General features: G+C 34.2%; 1 long non-coding RNA gene across 1 annotated transcript; it reads right to left on the reverse strand.

The window, feature by feature from the left end:
* Window positions 1-634: 634 nt before the first annotated feature.
* On the reverse strand, window positions 635-15297 carry LOC129644765 (uncharacterized). The gene is made up of 3 exons (XR_008710971.1): window positions 15257-15297; window positions 4914-5056; window positions 635-909 (listed from the first exon to the last, which is right to left on the reverse strand). It is a non-coding gene; the product is annotated as an uncharacterized LOC129644765 (long non-coding RNA).
* Between the last annotated feature and the right edge of the window lie 1708 nt (window positions 15298-17005).

Raw genomic sequence — 17005 nt, forward strand, 5'->3', positions numbered from 1 at the left:
TGGTCTAGTAAGAAAGTATTATGACCATGCAAAGTTGAATGGAGTTGATTGATATTCGGTTCTTTTTTAAAACAAGTGTATTACTGGTCTTTCAAATTCCTGCTACAAGTGGACTTGAAAAAAATAATCATTTGCAGACAGTGCAAATTGAAAGTTCTGCATTTAATGAATATCTTTTTAGAATTGAGGAAAGATGTGTTTTATTCAGGCAGAGTTTATACAGAATTAATGGAATTTATCTATGACTGTAATTTACTTTAGATATCAAGGATGACAGTTTCCATTGGGGCTTAGAAAATCCAACATTCTTAGGTGTATTTCCAAAGTTTCCATCACACATATATATATGAAATATCTATGACCTCTAATTTAATATAGATGTTGAATCGTGGACAGATAGTGCACAAAAATAAATAGAAGCCAGTCTATTAACATGTTTAACATACAATTGTTTGTTCAATTCTCACTTTCTACAAAAAAGCCTGAGGCAAATATACAGCAAGGGGATCAGAATCATAAATTCAACTTACCAGTTTATTAGTTTTTCAGGAAAAAAAAACAGTTCTACATCTCATCAATGAGTTACTGGTGTTTATCTCATTCTTATATGTTATGAGATATATAGCATAGATTGCAGGTAGTATATATTTATAAATATTGAAAATATTTTACCTTATTATATACTGTGGTAATAATTATTTTAAACAATAAGATTGAAGCTACAGTAGTTTTCAACATTCTCAGATCTGTAGGAATATCTTTGATCCATTCTTTACTAGATGAAGCATTGTTGGACCCCCTCATTTTGTTGGTGCAGTTTTCAAGGACAATGTATGCTCCATGAGAAACTGATTTCCATTATGCCCTTGGATCATGATGACAATGCCTTATAGTGGCTAATGTGAATATCTATAAAAGTTTGAAAGCAAAACACACCTGGCTTACTCCTGTATGCCATTACTATAATCAACTTACTTAGGTTAACATGTAATAGGATAACATTTGGTAAAATTTAATGAGCCCTAATGACATTTAGCTACTAGTCAAGCCATTTTAAACAAATTCTTTGTGTCTTTAGTAATTTTGAAATATATATAGGTTAAACTACTCCAAAGCCATAGACAATAATTCGTCTATTTTAAATAGGACATTAATTCATGTTTGATTTTTGACAGATGAAAAGGAAAATTAGTAGACATATAAATTATACTTTGAAAATAGAAATATAAAAGTAAGAATGTGGTTAAAAGGGCATTTTTTTAGATGTAAATCAGTAGTAAACAGAAATATATAAACTAATTGCTAATTATAATACTATGATACATTAAATATGCTAAAATGCCCTATAAATAAAGTAGAAAGTTGCAAGAGGTTACATGTAAATACACAGCTTATAAATTAATTTGGATTAATGACTAAATCAGGTAAAGAAGATACAACTCAGAAGTTAAAAATAAAACTTCATAAGATAGTAAACTTGAGGAGAAATATTAAACTTTAAAAAGATGAACTAAGTTTGATACTAAGTAGAAGAGATGAGAACTTCATGGTACAGTTATGTTGGTAAGACCATCACCATGAATGGAATGTTCATAATATGTAGAATCCTAATAAAAATTGGCAAGATAAAGAGACATGGAGGAGGATAGTTTACTCTATATCAAACAGGATTATAAAGTAAGTAAAATAAATTTTGACCATGAAAATGTTGACCTGAAATACTCTGGCAAACGATTAAAGGACAAACAACAAAACAAGAGTGAAATTGGGTGGGAATCTGTGATAGTACCTTGAGATTAGAGAAAATGTTAATAAACATCATTTTTGTTCAAGTTCTGAATTCTTAAGCATATTGCTACCTATTATCCTACAAAATCTGTGAATAAAAGCTTCAATTTTTTTTTGAAAATGGACAAAAATGTAAATTCACCCAAAATCCTTATAAAATATCAGATAATTTTTGGTTATAGCAAACAAACAAATGGATATGGACATAGATTATAAAACACTGCTGCTGCTCCTAAGTCGTGTCATTCCTCTCAGACTCTTTGCAAATCCATGGACTGTAGCTCCTCTGATCATGGGATTCTCCAGGCAAGAATACTGGAGTGGGTTGCCATGCCCTTTTCCAGGGGATCTTCCAGACCCAGGTATTGAACCCGTGTCTCATCTGTTTCCTGCATTGGCAGGCAGGTTCTTTACCACTAGCACCACCTAGGAAGCTCTATAAAACACTACTTCTACTTAAAGTCAATTTTCTATATGCCTGTTATAACAAGGCTAATGGGCAGATGTAGTTTGCCCTTCAAAAGACAATTTAGAGGGAACTCTGTACTAATCAAATTCTAACATATTTAAAAGCCATTCATTTAGTCTGTTTCAAGGACTCATTTAGGAGTTGCTTATAAAGCATAATAAAACAATTTTAAACTATGTTCTTATTTATATATTATAGTTCTTAGGTAGTTAAACTCAATTAAATTGTAATGCTATTTGCTTTTGTCCTAGAAAAACCTCTGCCTGTACAAAAGCTAATATTAAAGTTGAGTTACTTGCTCATTAGTGAATACCAAGTCTACTTTCATATGGAATTATGTTGGGCACACAAAAGTAGATAAAGCTACAATAGAAATTAAGAACAAACATTTTTACTTAAAAGGAAAGAGAAATGAACACAATTACATTATCCTCTAAGAAGGAAAGGATTGAAAAATTCATTTTAATTTTAAATAATAGCAAATATATTAGTCTATGCTTTCTATGCTGAGAGGTCATTAACAGAAGGTGAAGTGAAAGTCACTGTACAGTCCATGGAATTCTCCAGGCCAGAATACTGGAGTGGGTAGCCTTTCCCTTCTCCAGGGGGTCTTCCTAACCCAGGGATCAAACGTAGGTCTCCCACATTGCAGGCAGATTCTTTACCAGCTGAGCCACAAAGGAAGCCCAAGAACACTGGACCACAAGAACCCTTCTGCAAGAGTTCTTCCCAACCCAGGAATCAAAACAGGGTGTCCTCATTGAAGGCAGATTCTTTACCAATAGAGCTATCAGGGAAGCCTGATAACAGAAAGTCTACTTGCAAATAAGGTTCTGTTCCTTTCTTCACAGGTTTAAAAACTTCCCCTATCATATCTCTCAGAAAGGAGCATTTTTCTTAAGCAAAGTTCAAGTGTAGATAACCAGTCTGTGCTATGTTTAGAGCAAAGAATCAAATTTTAATGATTTTCAGTCCAAGTATCAGTACAATAATTTCACCCAACAAATCCATTTTTCCATTGTTTGGTTTCTTTTCTTCATGTAGTAAATACAACTTATTCTTCAATTGTATGACCCACTTGTTAAATAATAGTTGTTTAGTTGCTCTAGATTGCATAGGTTGGTGGAGAGAGAGAGGGAGAGATGAGAAGTAAGTAGTAATACAGTAATAATTGAAAAAAAAAGTAGATTAAGAGAAGATTTAGGCTCTGGAATTGGTGATGGAAAATGGCTGTGACATTTTGGTAACATAACTGCATTAAATATAATATTTTAAAACTTCTGAATATTCATACAATGTTTGTTTTAAACATAGACCTCTAAAATGGAATAGGAGTTTTAAAGGGCTGGAGAACCTAGTAACTCAATTCTGACAGGCAAGCAAATTAACATCAAAAATTAGAAATAGAATAAGATTAACAAATTTTAAAACTAAAGATTGGTTCAGGCTGAAAGAATAGATTTAGAAAGGCTAACAGCTTTCTAGCTGGAGAAGGCTAGGAGAAGCAAAATAGAGTAGCCATACTCTACGTCCTGAGAAAGACAGTACAAAATTAACAGCTACCTAAAAATTGGGAACTACATAAATCCTAAATTTGTTTTTATTCTATTCATTGCAGCAAAGTAATTCCTGATTTAAAGAGATACAATACTCATGATTAAGAAGAGATTAGATTTGTGGCTCAGCTGGTAAAGAATCCACCTGCAATATGGGAGACCTGGGTTTTAATTCCTGGGTTGGGAAGATCCCCTGGAGAAGGGAAAGGCTTACCCACTCCAGTATTCTGGCCTGGAGAATTCCATGGACTGTATAGTCCATGGGGTTGCAAAGAGTTGGACATAACTGAGTGACTTTCATTTTCACTATTCACTTTCAAACATATTGAAAATCACTAATATAAGCATATTATAATTATGGGTGACTTTTTCTTTTTCTGTTTTTGTTTGTTTAACATTCCATAAGGCACATATATTAATTTTGCTGTTAAGAAATAAGTAAAAATTAAATCAAATGCATATTTCAGTTTTATTTCCTATTATCTTAGGAAGGTCACTAAGCTTCTGAACCTCAGATTACTAACGTGGAAGTGAAATCTTTTTATAGTAAGAATAAAATGTATGATAAGATTTTTCAGAGTCCATATTTTAAAAGTAATGTTAATCAATATGCAAAAAATACCTAGCTATTTTAACTGTATTCAACTATTTATTAATGGTACTGGGAAAAATTATATATCCATTTTTGTAAATTACAGACATGATCACTAAAAATCTCTTTAATATTTGTTTAAAACTTTATAGGGAGATATAAAAAATATCAAGTATCAAAAATAGTGAATAAACAAAAAAAATGCAATGCCAGGGAAATTTCAAGAATAAGCTTTTGAAAATAACCTGTAAACAATTTAGGTATTTTAGGGCACAGAGAAAGGGCATTATTTTATTGAGAAGAAATCATGTACGGCAAAACACTCTTTCTATTTTTGCTAAGTTAAGCAGCTTTTAGATCATGAGAATGTCTTAGAAGCAGTTTGTCTTGATTCCAGCTAAACATTTGATGGGGGGTTCATAATTTCATTGTTCACAAGGTAGAGAAAAACTGGATGGATGATAGCACATTTAGGTGAACTTGTAGCTAATTAAACATTTGTACTTACTTTGTTGATTCATCAATATCAACCTGAAAGGGTTTCAGATGTCCTGCCACAAACCTGTGGACCTGATCCTGTGAGGTTTAACATATTATCAGTGAGTCTTCATCATATGCAGATTTGAGGTATAGGACCTGAAAGCCAACAACCTGAAAAACTGATTATGAAGCATTTAACTATGCAAACACATGAAATACGTTAAGCATATTCTTTGGTCATAAGTTAGGGTGAGGGCATGAGTTATAAATTTCTGTAAACTCTAAGAAGGTTTCGTGCTGTGTGCTTAGTTGCTCAGTCATGTCTGACTCTTTGGGATCCCATGGACTGTAACTCACCAGACTCCTCTGTCCATGGGGATTCTCCAGGCAAGAATACTGGAGTGGGTTGCCATGCCCTCCTCCAGGGGATCTTCCCAACCCAGGGATCAAACCCAGGTCTCCTGCATTAATGTCTTTTCCCCATTACCAGATGATGGGTTGTGTTTCCAATAGAGGCTTCTTGGTTTGCCTGGGTTGGGAACAAAGCCATAAATGACTCATGATAGGCATATTAGATGAATAAAAAATAAGCCTTTATTATGGTAAGCACAGAGACTTGGGAAGCATTGGTCACTGCGGCATAGTCTAGGACATTCTAATACAGTATGGACTTGAAGAAATTAGATTCTATCAACTTCTTTCTGTATACAGCCAGGTAGTAACTAGAAAATATATTCTATTCTTGGTAACTGCCTCTTTAAAAAAAAAAAAAAAAGTTTATTGGAGTATAGCTGATTTACATTGTTATATTAGTTTCTTTCTGGTACACAGCAAAGTGAATCAGTAATTCATATACATATATTCACTCTTTCTTCTTAGGTCATTACAGATTATTTGAGAAATTAGATTCTATGAGCTATTTACAGTCATATAGTAAGTAGAAATTACAACACTAGTAACTATAACCACTTTTGAAAAGAGTTGAGACACATTGTCCCCATAGCTACATCTTACGTAGTTGTAAAGACAACAGCTCCAAATCAACAAAACCAATACAATATTGTAAAGTTAAAAAATAAAATAAAATTTAAAAAAAGAAAAGAAAATATTTGTGCAAACTAATATTTAAAAAATAAAAAAAAAGAATAGTCTTAATTCTCCTTTTAAGTCATTTCAAAATTTGAAGTATTTGAAATTTCCATTCAGAGTCTTAATTTCAAAGAATATCTGCTATAGAAACACTAACTTAAGGGGCCTTGATGATCATGCTGTCTAATTTGGGCTCATCTTGGGTTTGAATTTTCAAAACATTTATTTTTCCCATACAGAGAGCAAAAAGTAGAGGAGATAGAAGTGAAGAGAAGTGAAGTGAAGTCAAAGTTGCTCAGTTGTGTCTGACTCTTTCGACTCCATGGACTGTAGCCTGCCAGGCTCCTCTGTCCATGGAATTCTCCAGGCCAGAATACTGGAGTAGGCAGCTGTTCCCTTTTCCAGGGGATCCTCCCAACCCAGAGATTGAACCCAGGTCTCCCCATTGCAGGTAAATTCTTTACCAACTGAACCACAGGGAAGCCCAAAGGATATAGAAGCATATTCAATTGATTTTATATTTCTGAAAATCTGAGACCCATTATATTTTCCTTTTAGACACAATAAGAAATTCCCACAAATACTTTTATACATATATTGACTATTTCTTTAAAATAATCAGTCACAAAAAATGGAATTACTGATGTTAAAAATAAAATGAGCCTCCTTTCAGATTAAAAATTTATATTAAATCCAATTATCAAGTTATAGAATTATAGATTGATTAATGTTCCATTAAAAAAAGTCATTAAATCCAAGCTGTTCCAAACAGAAGGAAATGATGGAGGTAGTATAAAGGACTAGCAACAAATTTTAGAGCACCTAGAATATCATGGAGACAAGTGCTAGAAATAGGTGCAGTTCATGAATAATGAACCTCAACAAAATATGACCACTATTTACTTTGATTATATTACAAAATTTAAAACACAATGCTTAGTAGACTTGTCTAAATAAATAACTCATCTACAAAAGTATAGATAGGCATGACTGTGAAAGCATGTTTGATAATTGATAAGTAAAACAAAAGTTATAGAAAACCATGTAATCATGTGATTCATAGAAATATAGTGTTTGAGGGTGCTGCAGAAATCTATAGCAAACTCCATTTTAGTTATGATGCTTGTTAATGATTTATGAACTAATATAGAACATAAACAGCACACTGCTTAAACTTGCAAAATTAAAACGACTTACTTTTTCACTGGCCTATGTATTTTAATAATAGTTAAAGAAAGTTATGTAAAATGGGGGAAAAATACAATTTTGATTTTGCTATTATCATCATCAGGAACAACAATGTAGAATCTGTCAACAAATTTTGAGAACTAATTTTTCAGAGAATTAATAGTATTAGGCTTTTAGTCATAATTCAGCTATAATATTTTAAATCTCATATGTTAAAATATATTATTCTTTTTCCATAGAGAGAATTCTATTTGCAAAGTGCTGTTAAAACAGCATAGAAAAAATCATAGCCCCATCTTCTTATATTATTGGGGAAGGATGTGGTTCATGCCACATTCTACTCCACGTTGAGTTCCCAACATGGTCAGCATTACCATAGATCATATTGACGACAATATCATTATTGGATGGCTGGCCTACAGACTATGTGCCAGAGAAAAATTAAAAAAAGGACTCGTGATATTTCAACCTGGATTCTTTCTTTGGAATTTATTCTTGTTCATAATTCTTTGAGCATCTGGAAAATGAAGACATTTAGAAAGCTAAGGCAAAAACATATCTTAAAAAGAAATAGATAAAACTTTTTTTCTCTACATTTACAACACATTTAAGCCACCCAGTCTCCCCAACTCTGCCCCCATTCATGGCTGTGCAGAGTCCCTTTAACGGAACAATTGAATCTTGGTTACTGTCTTTCTCTACATGGAAAAGCAACCTGCTGGATCTGTCTCTTCTCAACCTAACAAATAACCCACTGTACTTTTATCCTCAATATGAACTGGGATCTTTCTATTGAGATCAAAATATTTCACTTGATAAACATCTCATGTTTTCTGTCTGCTTCAAAGATCTGCATTTTTCTCTGGAAATCTTCATCAGATGCAATGGTCCTCTAATTTTAAGCAATAATTCTTGATAGGCTGTGAAATACTAGATTCTATGCTAAGTAAGCTTTAATTTCCCTTGAAATTGCTCTAGGTTGGAAAGCCTGGGAGTATTTATTAGTTAAGAAGGAGGTCATTGGTACAGGAATTTAGATAGATAAAGCTACTCCATGAGTCCATTATTTTTTTTTTTTAAGTCTTTATTGAATTTGTTACAATCTAGTTTCTGTTTTATGTTTTGGATTTTTGGCCATGAGGCATGTGGGATTGTAGCTCCCTGACCAGTGATCAAACCCACACCGACTGCATTGGAAAGCAAAGTCTTAACCACTGGACCACCAGGGAAGTCCCTATGGTTCTAAAGTATGGTGTATGCTATTCCTTCTGGGGCTTATGTATGCACAGTTCCTGGCTAAAGTTGATGAAACAGTTTGCTTTCGAAAATGATCTATACATAGCACTTCAGTGAACAATAAGGACCACAAAAAAGAGGAGAAACAAAATGCCCTATTAAGATGCTTATTAAATTGCATTGTCAAGTATACCCCCAAAAAACCCAAACTACAGGATGTATAATTACTAGTATGGTTCGTAAACTGCAACCTAGGTGTCAATGTTATTGAGCAACAACAGAAAAGAATCATCTCTGGGAGGTGAGCTTAGGCTAAGCAGAAATAAAACCAGTTAAATTTATTTTAAAGTTGACCATAATACAGAGAAGAAATATAGATTTCTCACTGTAATAAAAATGGGAACAAATGAAATTTCAAGAAAGAACAATGAAAATGATTAAGGGTCAAGATGAAATAATTAATGGGCAGAGATTAAAAGATAGTATCCATTTAATTTGGTGAAAAGACTAATGGGAAATTCAATTACTTGAATGTATCTGTAAAGGAAAAAAAAAGCAGGGGAGAAGGAGCAAATTTTAGGTTAGTCGAGAGAAAATAACCAGAAGTAATGGGATAAAATTGAGTATAGGAAATTTTTGAGTGACTATCATAGAAAAGGCAACGTTGTTAGGTCTATTAGGCTGAGGAATTGCTTCCTAAGGAACATTGTAAAAAGCCCCTTTGCTTGAGCCATTTATGGAGACCAAAGAAGTGGGTAATGTTATAGGAAACAATTCTATATTCACAAAATTATGGGCATTATGATCTAATAGCTCCTACCCTCCCAGCACAAAAAGTCTCTAATGCATATAATTCTTTGGCTTCCATTTTTTGTATTTTATCTTTTTAGGAAACACTGATAGAACACTGAACAGGGACCTTGAAAACAGGCTTCTTCAATGTACTACTTCAATGGCTTTTGTCATTGTCCTTATATCCATATAATTTACTGTATTAATTTTTATGAATTAAGATTCTTTATGAAAGAGAGAATCAAATTTATGATTACTGAATAGATGTCATTTTGCAATACAAGAATCTTAGTGATGTATGTCATCTACTAACAAACCTAAAATTCAATAAAGATTAGTCCCTTTGATCATTCTTTCAAGATATCTTACAATCATAATAAAGCTGTAACTTATCTAGTATTCAAACAACTGAAAAATTTTTAGCATAGAAAGTCATTTTCTCTACACATTTGACCCATGAAACTGATAATCATAAAAATGATGTTATGATATTAATACATATATTACAAGATGTCTTCAGAATCATCTCATTAACAACATTGTTTATTTTGGTTTACCCTAGTGTATTCAGTCTTATTTAAAAGGGGGAAATTATGTATTTGATGAACACTGTAAAAAGTTAACGTCTACAATAACTTAAGTCCCTAGATACGCTGGACAAATAAAAAATTTAGTCTAAATAACCGGACAATTATTTTTATTATGAGGGATTTTATCCAGAAATATGAAAGGATTTACTTGACATTATATATGAAGTAAAGTAGTACTGTGCTACTAAACCTTAAATAATATTTTAAGTCTTTAAAATATATATCTAATATTCTCCTATGTAATCTTCATTATCATCCTCTAAGGAACCTGAAGCTCAACAAAATTAAATGACTTGTTCAGTATCACACAGTCAATATCAGAATAGGATGCTGATATTATGTCATTAGGCTATAAACACTTATCTTTACACTGACTCATTTGATCTCTCATAATAAAATAGGCAGTAATCATTTCACTTGCAATTTGTGGGATTATACTTAGATATGAAACAGCAAGGTATAACTGATGAAGAAACAGACTGAAAGTCAGAAGTCTGGAAACCTAACACTGCTTTGCTGCAGTCAGATCTTGGGTAAGTGGTTTAATTTTATGAGTCTCAGTTTACTGAACTATCACATATTTGGTTTCATAGACTTTAAGAACATTATTCAACTCAAAATCTGATTCAAAGTAATAATGGCCTAGCTTTCAAATATTGTTAGACTGTTTATAATTGCTTATGTAATTATACCCTTACAATAATTTCTTTAATTCTGAAAAGCTAGTCAATAAGCTTGAAACATTCCTCATTTGTCCAATAAGTTAAATTAACTCATTAGATGATAGGCATTATTTAATGGATATGTAAGTTGTAATTAATAATGAATATTAAACAATTTCTGTAAAGATATTTCTAACATTTTCATTTTTAAAATCTTTAAAAATGTTCAGATTTTAAAATGATTGAGATCAATATCTATATTTTTTTCCTGTTAGATACTGAAAACATGAAGGAAGGAATGTTAATTTCCCATCAAGCTTAGGGATTTATATTTTTCAAAAATAGCAGAGTGATAGGGTATATGCTCTTGCTGGCATCTGCACTATCCATTTCCAAACTTGGCACTTTAAAAGGAATATAATAACCTGGGCTACTTCCAGAGAAGAATGACTTGGAGGGCAAGGAAAGCTAATATACTTACAATATTGAAGAAAGTAGGGATGATTATAATACAAAAGTAGATGAAGATAATTATTGATAGCCAACAAGTTCTTTTGCTTTTCTATAATCAATATCCTGGAAAAATATATTGTACCAGTAGAGTTGCATGATAAGGCAAGGTCAACATTTCTCTGTCCCCTTCAAATGAAGGTATGCACTTGAGCAACATTATCAAGTACACACAAAACCAGTATGATATTATCATTATATATTAGTGAAAATCATGTCTGTCTGTAATTTTTAAACTAACTTATTTATCTGAGAAAAAATGGCGCCTCTGGAAGATTCATAAATGTATGTGGCTAGCAAGTATTATGTTAGTCTCTGTAGATATAGATAGAAATAAACTTACCGATTTTCTTCCCCCCATGAGTTGGAACGGATAAGTAGGAAGACAAATAGAATTCACAGTAACTACAGAACATGACAACTGATACGAAAAAACACAAAGACAAATAATCAAGAGAAAAAGACCAGAATACACAGGTTGAGCAGAGAAAGAATCTTTGAGGAGATGACAATTAGCTGAATCACTTCAGTTAAGTTGCTCAGTCCTGTCCGACTCTTTGCGACCCTATGGACTGCAACACCACAGCTTCCCTCATCATCACCAACTCCCGAACTCGACTCAAACTCATGTCCATTGAGTCAATGATGCCATCCAACCATTTCATCCTCTGTAGTCTCCCTCTCTTCCTGCCTTCAATCTTTCTCAGCATTAGGGTCTTTTCCAATGAGTTACTTCTTTGCATCAGGTGGCCAAAGTATTGGAGCTTCAGCATCAATACTTCCAATGAATATTCAGGACTGATTTCCTTTAGGATGAACTGGTTGGATCTCCTTGCAGTCCAAGGGACTTTCAAGAGGCTTCTCCAACACCATTGTTCAAAAATATCAATTCTTCATGCTCAACTTTCTTTATTGTCCAACTCTCACAATAATACATGACTATTGGAAAAAATAATAGCTTTGACTATAAGGACATTTATTGGAAAAGTAATATCTCTGCTTTTTAATATGCTGTCTAGCTTGGTCATAGCTTTTCTTCCAAGGAGCAAATATCTTTTAATTTCATGGCTGCAGTGATTTTAGAGTCCAAAAAAAATAAAGTCTCTCACTGTTTCTATTGTTTCCCCATCTATTTGCCATGAAGTGATGGGACCAGATGCCATGGTCTCAGTTTTTGAATGTTGAGTTTTAAGCCAAACTTTTCACTCTCCTTTTCACTTCCATCAAGAGGTTCTTTAGCTCTTCTTCACTTTCTGCCATAAGGGTGGTGTCATCTGCATATCTGAGGTTACTGATATATCTTCCAGCAATCTTGATTCCAGTTTGTGCTTCATCCAGCCCAGCATTTCACATGATGTACTCTGCATATAAGTTAAATAAGCAGGGTGACAGTATACAACCTTGACATATTCCTTTCCTGATATAGAATAAAACCAGCTTGAACATCTGGAAGTTTTCAATTCACATACTGTTGAACCCTATCTTGGAGAATTTTGAGCATTACTTTGCTAGCCTGTGAGATGAGTGCAACAGTACAGTAGTTTGAACATTCCTTGACAGTGCCTTTCTTTGGGATTGGAATGAAAACTGATCTTTTCCAGTCCTATGGCCACTGCTGACTTTTCCAAATTTGCTGACATATTGAGTGCAGCACTTTCACAGCATCATCTTTCAGGATTTGAAATAGCTCAACTGGAATTCCCTTATCTCCACTAGTTTTGTACACAGTGATGTTTCCTAAAGCCTACTTGACTTCACATTCTAGGATGGCTCTAGGTGAGTGTGAGTTATCACATTATTGTGATTATCTGGGTCATGAAGATCTTTTTTGTACAGTCTGTATATTCTTGTCACCTCTTCTTAATATCTTCTGCTTCTGTTAGGTCCATACCATTCCTGTCCTTTATTGTTCCCATCTTTGCATGAAATGTTCCCTTGGTATCTCTAATATTCTTAAAGAGATCTCTAGTCTTTCCCGTTCTATTGTTTTCCACTATTACTTTGCATTGATCTCTGAGGAAGGCTTTCTTATCTCTCTTTGCTATTCTTTGGAACTCTGCATTTAAATGGGTGTATCTTTCCTTTTCTCCTTTGCCTTTCACTTCTCTTCTTTTCTCAGCTATTAGTAAGGCCTCATCAGACAATCATTTTGCCTTTTTGCATTTCTTTTTCTTGGGAATGGTCTTGGTCACTGCCTCCTATACAATGCCACTTACCTCCATCCATAGTTCTTCAGGCACACTGTCTATCAGATCTAATCCCTTGAATCTGTCACTTCCACTGTATAATCATAAGGGATTTGATTTAGGTCATATCTGAATGGTCTAGTGGTTTTTCATACATTCTTCAATTTATGTCTGAATCTTACAATAAGGAGTTCAAGATCTGAGCCACTGTCAACTCCCAATCTTGACATTAGTTGATATTAGTTGAATATCTTACACACAAAAAGTAAGTCAGCCATGTGTAGAACTAGAAGAAACACAGTTCAGGTACAGGGATTCTAAAAAGTGGTTCTAGGGAACACAGTGAAAAAATAGCAGTAACAAGGATAGAGGAGTGGGCTAGGAAACAGAGCTATACAAATGGATGGGGAAGAGAGCCCTGTAGTGGATACATGCGTTCATGCTAAGTCTCTTCTGTCATGTCGGACTCTGTGCGACCCTATGGAGTGCAATATTTCAGGCTCCTCTGTCCATGGGATTCTCCAGGCAAGAATACTGGAGTGGGTTGCCATGACCTCCAGGGGATCTTCCCTGCACAAGAATGGAACCGGCAATGCTTGTATCTCCTGCATTGGCAGTCAGGTTGTTTTCCTCTAGCGCCACCTATAGGTGATTGTTATTTTATCAGTGGCAGAATGGAGTTAGATAAGAATGAATTTCAGAATATTATTAAATCTCAGAAAATTATCATAAAAGTACAGGGGCTTTTGAAAATGATTTTCTCCTATGTCTCATATTCATTATCCACACAAAAACCTGCATATAAATGTTGTTAGCCGCTTTATGCATAATTGTTATAACTTGAAACAATAAAGGCATCCTTCAGTAGGTAAGTGGGTAGAAAAACTGTGGTACATCCAGAGAACGGAATATTAATCAGCATTAAGAAGACATCGAAAAGACATAGAGGAAAGTTCAAATATGCATATTACCAAGTGAAAGAAGCCAGTATGAGAAAGCTACGTACTGTATGATTCCATCTCTATGACATCCTGGAAAAGACAAAACTATAGAGACAGTACGATCAACAGTGGCTAGGGGCTGAGAGAAGGACGTCAGCACACAGAGCATTCTTAAAGTAAGGAAACTATTTTGTATGATACTACAATGGGTGACACATGCCATTGTATGGGTCAGAACCCATAAGAATGTACATGAGCAATAGTGAACCCTCACATAAACTCTGAACTTTGGTGATTATGGTGTGTTACTGTAGGCTCACTGATTGTGACAAATGTACCACTCTGGTGGGGCGTGGGGTGGGGGTGGGGTGGGTGTTGATAATGCAGAAGATGATGCCTGTGTTGGGGCAAAAAGTATATGGGAAATCTCCGTGTATTCTTCCCAGTTTTTCTATGAACCTAAAACTGCTCGTGATAAAGTTCTAAAAGTTAAACGAAAACAATTTAATAATTCAATTCTCAAATAATATTATTTCAATATGTGAAAGGCTATGGCACCCCACTCCAGTACTCTTGCCTGGAAAATCCCATGGGCTGAGGAGCCTGGTAGGCTGCAGTCCATGGGGTCGCTAAGAGTCGGACACGACTGAGCGACTTCACTTTCACTTTTCACTTTCATGCATTGGAGAAGGAAATAGCAACCCACTCCAGTGTTCTTGCCTGGAGAATCCCAGGGACGGGGGAGCCTGGTGGGCTGCCGTCTCTGGGGTCGCACAGAGTCGGACACGACTGAAGCGACTTAGCAGCAGCAGCAGCAGCATGACATATGTGGGTCTTCACTGATATTCATTCATGCAATATTTACTGAGTACTTCTTATGAGGCAGAGCTCTTCTAGCAGAGCGAACAAAATGAACACAGAAACATTTCATTATTGAGTTTCTCTTCTAGTGGAAGAGACCTTCAAAAACAAGTTAAAAGTTGTACAGCTATGATAGCCATTTTTATATTTGATTTCAAATGCATTTTCTGCCCTTCTCTGCCCTGATCTGTACATCAGGTAATTACATCCACCAGGCTTCCTTAATCTCAGATTTTCAGGGAGGTTTTTCCCAATTGGGGTCATTTATGGGAAGCTGGGTATGAGGAGAGGAAAAGCCGTGGGATTTCATGCATACCTCTTTCTACTTTGGGGACTTCTCTCACAGCAGCTGTGTCTCTTGCTTCCTCCAAATCGGCAGCTCCTGCTTGACAGTCCCCCAGAGAAATGCAAATTAAATGTAAATTAAAAACATGATGAGATATCATTTCACATCCATATAGACAAAAATTTAATAATCTGACAAAACTAAATTCTGCAAAGTATTAACAGCAATGGAAACACTTCTACGCTTTTGATAAAAGCTAAAATATTTGAGGAAAAATCTGAATTTTATAGAGAAGCTCAAGATAAACAAACCCCACTACTCATCAATGCTAATTATACACTCTAAAGATACTCTAGCACATGTGAAACTAGAGAAGTGTACAAAAGTGCCTCTAGCAGTACTTATTTCTTATAATAGAAAAAAATCTGCAAGTCATCCTAATAAGCATTTAGAGAAGAATACGTGAGTAAATTAATTTTGTTTCTATGCATTCAATGGACTATCCTATCTAAATATAAATGAATAAGTTAGAGATTTTTTTGCATTAACAAGGATAAATTTTTAAAATGAATGAAGCAAAGCAATCTGAATACACACATACACATATATTAAAATTCTATTCATGCAATGCTCAAAATGTGTTAAAATAAGTATTTTCCATATATGCAAATAAAATGCTAAACAGCTTATTAAAAAAATGGTAAAAACAAAATCCATGGTAAAATTTGGGGTAAGGAGAGGGATTAGGGAAGAAGATGAGTTTGAGGATGAAATCAATAACTGGAGATATTCTCTCAAGATGGTAAGTGGATACATGATATTTACTTTTGATTATTCTTTTTCTTACTTATATCTTATCTAATTATTGCTGTGTATTTTTATAATTTTTCATAATTAAATTAGAGATTTTCTTTGAGATTATTATTAGCATGATATTATAATTATTATCGATGATAACATTAGTAAATAATATTTTATGATATATGAAACACATTTCAAACATATAAGAAACAAATAACAGCATATAAGTTAGATATATTAAAGCCTGACAAACCAGAGAAGCTATCCTGGCAGAGAAAATACTAAGTACCATGAACATACTAGGAAGGTTCTGCTATTTTCATGGAAAGTGGTTATCTTTGGGTATTTATAATCTTCACTCACTTTTCCAATTAGTTTTAAGTAGACTATATATGTATAGTATATATATGTACATGTACATATGTATATGTATAGTATGTACATGTACATATGTATAGTAATACTTGTACATGTACATATGTATAGTAATACTTGTACATGTACATATGTATATGTATAGTATATACATGTACATGTACATATATGTACATATGTACAGTGCAATATGCAGTGCAATGCTTCCCTGGTGGCTCAGTGTAAAGAATCTGCCTGAGATGCAGAAGATGCAGGAGATGGGAGTTCGGTCACTAGGTTGGGAAGATCCTCTGGAAGAGGGCATGGCAATCCACTCCAGTATTCTTTCTGGAGAATCCCATGGACAGAGAAGACTCGTGGGCTACAGGGCATAGAGTTGCAAGGAATCGGACATGACTGAAGTGACTGAGCATGCATGCAAGCATACAGGACAATAGTCTGAGTACTTTATAAATATAATGGTCAATGTGAGGTTAGGGGAGTATCATTCAGTACCTTGGAAAGTTTCCTGGAAGTGTTCAGTTTAGCCTCTGCAGAGTCTGATCTGTTGTCTTTCAGCTTTACATTCTCCAAATGTAGAATTAATTTTCCTTTCTTGTTTAC

Source organism: Bubalus kerabau, chromosome 2, assembly GCF_029407905.1.
Source record: "Bubalus kerabau isolate K-KA32 ecotype Philippines breed swamp buffalo chromosome 2, PCC_UOA_SB_1v2, whole genome shotgun sequence".
In the NCBI taxonomy this organism is placed as follows: domain Eukaryota; kingdom Metazoa; phylum Chordata; class Mammalia; order Artiodactyla; family Bovidae; genus Bubalus; species Bubalus kerabau.